Consider the following 6,207-nt stretch of genomic DNA (forward strand, 5'->3'; position numbering starts at 1 on the left):
GTCAAGCAAGCACGCGCCACCAATATTTAGGCGCCGTTTTATTGGCGATGGCATATTTTTTAGCAAACTGGCATATTCAAATTTATGACTTTATTATTGATTGCTTCTGATTTTTTTAGGATCACACTTACAACGGGGCGGGTAACGCATTTATGGACTATTCATCAACCTGTTTCTGTTGTATAATGTGATAAACCCTATAGCTGTATTCAAGAAAATTCCACACTGAGGCAATTTATCCGTGTTACTACTTAAATTTACAGTTAGATGTCCCCTATATTACCAGAAGGTATCTAAATGAAAACAGACGTAGGTATGTAATTTCTATCAGAGATTAACACAACATATGTTTTTATTGCCTTTACTTAACCAAACAAATTATGCCTATTTTATATTCTGCTGGTGGTAGGATATATATTATATCCACCCGGATAGTGACCACCATACACAAGTTGTTAAAACCCGCCATAATGGCTCATGTGTGTCGCGTTCCTGGATCAGCCTGTGTACATCCAGTTCCAACGGGCCGGCATAATTGTGTTGACTGTCGACATCATCTCTCGTCAGTCGCCATTCTATTGGACTCCACTCCACTTACCGTCAGGTGCAGTGGAGTCACTTTGTAGAAATTCCATACATAAAACACACATAGAAGGTCCCACATAAACCATGTTCCGAGAACATTCGAGTAATGTTCCCGCAGGTTTAAATTTCAAGCTGACCTATAAATATTGCAGTAAAATAAGAACCAGTATCTCGTAACGCTGTCGCGAGCTCCTTTGTTTGAAGAGATATTGCTTTTAATCTTGCTTATATACATTGCTAGTTTCAAAACCGAATGTTTATATTTAGTGTTTTTTAACAAAAAGCAATTGATGCAGGTTATGGCGATTTGATGTTTTGGAACAGATGATGGTTGATTGCACGAAACAACAATAATTCAGTTGTTTCGTGCAATCAAACATTTAGTTTCTATCCATATCGATATAAATTAACCATTGCTACAACCAGGCTACATACTTTGCGAATAAAGAATCTTTACACAATTTATTTCTCGCAACTACGCCTATCTTATTTTTTTCCAAAATAAAAGTCGATTATGCACTATAAGAATAAAAGCCTATCAATTAATTTGACTATCATACAAATTCTTTCGATGACATATCCTTTTGTACACCGTTTGACCTTAATATAATAATATCGAAATAGTTTTAAATATCGATTAAGGTCTCACGCGTCATAAATAAACAGCCTTGGTGGCATTATTCCGGTAGGAATGCAGTTCTTAGTTCTCGGGATCGAGCCATGGATCGGAGAAAGTGCTATTAGGTTTTTCAACTCAATGTCAGCCTGGAATCTGAAATTTGTGCCCGATATGACGTTAGGTTCGTCCCCTATCACGTCATGGGACAGAACAAACACGGCGGTTAGTAGATCCACCAATGGCGTCTGTGCCTACTCCTTTGGGAATGAAACGCATGAGTATATACGTCATAAGTACCCAACAGTTTCATTTGATTTTATTATCTGTTGAATTATTTAATTCCGTAACACGTACGGTATAAAGTTAATTACTTCCTCGCGTTACCATTACTCAAACTGTCTCCGCAGAATTAAATTAATGAGTGGCTGAGAGACACTCACCGCCGACAAAACCGTTGAGACTGAATATAGCTTTGCATAATAACAGAATTACGTAGAGAAATGGTCTTGTTTACCTAAATATTTATAGAATAAGGTATAAGGGTTTTTTTTAACACATACTCACACCTTTTATACCCGAAGGGGTAGGCAGAGGTGCAACTGGTGCACCCATTTTGCGCCGTATGTATTCCGTCCTATGATGTGATTATATTTCTGCCATATCAAGGTAACCATGTATGGCGGGACTTTTATCCCGAAAACCCCATTCGCGCAGGCAAAGCTGCGAGCAAAAGCTAGTGTTTTATAAAGTAGCGTGGTAATGTTACCCATTTATAGGGCTTATGTCATATTGTAAGAGGTCTGGTTATTAGACCCGTGTCCTTGAAAGGGCGTTACACGATAATTGCCCTGAATGCGTTTCACTGAACCAATTCAGTCCACTACAAACAAATCGGGTTAGTCATCGTGAAGATATTCCGTCTAAATATGTCAAATGGATGGAGTGGCGCTACGTTTGGATTATCATGATAATAGAAAAACGGTTTTTTGGTGTTGGCATAAAGTAGAGATTACGTATTATGGTCTTAAGGTAGTACTCCAGATTTTTACTGACCTAACTCATTGTTGCAGGTGTTGGCGTCTCATATGCGAGAATCTATTTGTATAACGCCTCCATTGGTAAGTAACCAAATTACCTATTTACAAAGGAGCAACATGGAAACATTTCTGTCCTTTTTTGTTGTTATCAATTCGACGTGTATTTTTATTTCATTTTTTACAAATGATTCCTAAACGAACAGATGGCTTGCCAGATTGTAAGTGCTACTTTAGCTCAAAAACATAAGCAATACTGGAGTATCACTAGTTTAAAATGACAAAATATTGCATGATAGTGATGCTTTATACACTTACCCCCTTATTCATAAACGTTTTTTATCTAAGGAGGGAGTAAAGCTGTGATAACAAGCCTGTTTCTCAGTGCCCAACGGCACTGAGAATAGACATAGGGCCGTTGTGATTGGTTATTATTGTTGTATTTCAATATTAGCCAATCACAACGGCCCTACGTCTACGCACTGCGAAGACTGCCATGCCGTCAGCACTGAGAAACAGACTTGTTATCACAGCCTTACTCGATCGTTCGATAAAAAACGTCTATGAATAAGGGGGTAAGATATTTAATACGTTATATAGATCATCTAAAGCTGGCGCAAACTACACAATCACATATTGCGGGTGTAGTATCTGTGAATAAACATACATCAGTCGTCATGACAACGCATTAACAAAGTAAAAATATAGCATGATGTTTTTTTTACATCTATATATCTTTGATTTCAATGATAATAAGTTGAAATATTTTTGTTGCACACTGTATAATATGGTATTGATGTGAGTAATGTGAACATGCCAGGGCCCTTATTCTGTATGATAGTGTAAACGCGTAACGCGGCCGTGTCATGTTATGTTCGAGAAATGTGCGTGGAATACTATTCTGTAGGCCAAATTTCTATAGTCCTAAACATGATGCGTTGTGTTACGTGCTTGTTACGCACTGTCAAAATAACGTGCGGGATAGAGAATAAGGCCCCAGCTTTAGTTAACTAATCTATACAGGAGCCTTATTCTCTATGATAATGTAACTACACGGCCGTGTTACGTTATCTTCGTGTAATTATCGTGTAATAGTATTCTGTATACAATTTTCTATTGTCTTCAACGCGATGCGGTGCGTTACGTGCGTGTTATCCGGGTATCCGTGTTCTTCCTCTTAATCCGCGTACAACACCGAAGGTATAAGGGATGCGTAGTACTCAGACGCAAGGCCCAAAAGGCACGCAAACCGATTACTTATCAAAAAAAGATTGCTGAAAAAAGGGCGGCTGAATTTTTCATTGACTCATGTAAAAAAACAACGTAGAGACAAAATTTAATTTTAGTTACTTGACCCATGGTTACAAATGATGGTACTAATCCAAAAAGACTAGCAAATTAAAGCCCTAGGAATCGTTGTAAGGATGTTTTTGAATGCAACCATTCTATCATTAGACGTTATGTAATTAAGTCCTTATACGTTCTTCTTCAATGTAGTCACTCTACAGCTTAAAACTCTAGAATTTTAAAAGTAACAGTTTAAAATTCCACAAACTATTTTGGTCGAAATAACATTGTTTAAATGATGTGTATCTTTAATTAACTTTTGGAGATTACACTGGATTAGAGCAATAACAGTTAATTGGAAGTTTTCAGTTGATGAACTAATATTGCGCAGTTTTTAGTCGTATTTATAGGTTGTAGAGACATCCTAAACTCGGTCCTGAATCTAAATCCTAATCAAAATTTGTTTGAAACCCCCATAGGAACCACGCAAACTGTTAACAACTTATTGCCAAGAACGTTGCTTCTTTTGGAAGAGTCCTTATATTAACGGAGGCCTATCTCTTTACCTCTCTCAACAATTCCTCAAAGACCAGTAATACTTAGAAATTCCTTAGTTTTGATAATTTATAAGGTGGTGATAATGAGTAACTATCATATCTATCTGCTCGTTATGACTTGATGTAACAACTGACAAATATTTATAAAAATTTAAGGTGACAATCTGGCTGAGTTGACAACATGACTTCTTGAAGATAAACTAAAGTACTTATTTCTTAATTCGTTACTTTTGTAAATGCTTCGAGTATTGAACTTTAAATCAAATACCTATATGTCACAATATCACTAATTACTAGGTGTTCCTCATGGCTATGCCTGTTAAAAGCCTCCCCGCACAGTAGGCCATAATTCTGTAGCGATTAGCACCAGTGGCACGTCATCAGCGCCATCTATTTAAAAATCTGATTAAAATGTCCATTTTTGGCCTTGGGAGCAAATTACTGGGATAAAAAGTAGCCTATGTGTTAATCGATGACATGATCTACCCTGGTGCCAAATGTTATCGAAATCCGTTCAACTGTTTTTGCGTTTACCGGTAATAAACATTCAAACACTTTCACTAATTTTCTTACTATAATATTATTAGTTAGAGTAAGACAAGAAGCAACATTTTATGTGATATATATATATATATATATATATATATATATATATATATATATATATATATATATATATATATATATTTATATATTTCGTTTTTTTTTACATTTAGTACAGTAGTATGATACTATAGAGTAAGTAGTATTTGAAGTATCAAGATTTGGATGAAAAAGCTATTCTACAATTCTTCGGATAAATACCAAGAAACTGTTTGCAAAAGCTGACTAACCGTATTACATTTTAATAATTCAGCCACAAGAAACCATTTAGACTTTCTGCAACACAAGCGTAAAACTTCAAGAAGCTTGCAAGAAAAATTGAATGAAAGAGAAAAATGACATATCGATTAAAAACTGGTTATATTTTGAAAACAAATTAAAAAAGTATTTGAATTCCGAATATTTTCGGGGAAAATAAGAAAGTCTGGTAGACTAAATTATTTTTCCCCATTGTTTTCCCCCAAAATAATAACTTTATACTAAATTTATTTTTATATTAATACGGAAAGAACTACCTATGAACAAAGATATGGAGGCAACTGGATGCAACAGGGACGCGTAAGAGGGGTGTGGAGGAAACTAGGGGAGGCCTACGCCGCAGAGGCCACTACTGCTAATTAATTAAAGTAAGTCACAAAACTTTCTAGGTATAAGATTAAATTTTAAATGTAAAGTTGAGTAGTGAAAATAAAGGCTTTTATTTTATTTATTATAATTATAATAAAGAAAAAATCAATTTTTAGTACATTGCGCGAACGAAGGTGCGTGGTACGAGGAAATTTGACATAATTAACTTTTATATATACGAGTGCAAAAAAAATATATTTATGTAGTATATGTGTGTATTACAAATATATTGCATTCGACGATCGATTTCGACAACTGGACAACCACTTTATAATATTTGTTAATCGGAGTTTTCCTAACTATTCCTGGCTGAACTTATAATTAATATGAACTAATAAAACGTTTTGTTTGGGGCCAGATTTTGTAAATTATTGCTAGAGGTAAGAACAGATTTTTACGCCACACTTAAAAATACGTTATAAAATGTTTAATGACAATTATTAACCGACTTAAAAAAAGAGGTTATTCATTCGACGTGATTTTGTTTTTTTAATATACCCGATTGTGCATTGTGCATTTCTATTGCAGGGCTGTAATGAGGACTCTTTTACTCGCAATATTTTTTACTTAGACTGTGTTGGACCAGCTATCAAGACTCCATTGCATAAGTAGTAATAACATTAAGCGATAAAACCTTTGTGTAACCGAAACGTTCCGTCAGACTAACTTTTTGTTTCTTTTCAATAAATAACAGAAACTGTTAGCGTAACGTAAAAACATCCTTCCCTTTAAGACATTTGATACGGTAAATATTTACCCGGAAATGTGGTAAACAAAGCCAAATAATGTCAATTCGAACCAAAGATTTCCATTTATTTTTTATATAATCTAACCATATACCTTTGAAAAGAAAAGTTTAGCAAAACACCATGGTCAAATAAGGGATGTCGTAAAG

This window comes from Manduca sexta, chromosome 21 (genome assembly GCF_014839805.1).
Source record: "Manduca sexta isolate Smith_Timp_Sample1 chromosome 21, JHU_Msex_v1.0, whole genome shotgun sequence".
In the NCBI taxonomy this organism is placed as follows: Eukaryota; Metazoa; Arthropoda; class Insecta; order Lepidoptera; family Sphingidae; genus Manduca; species Manduca sexta.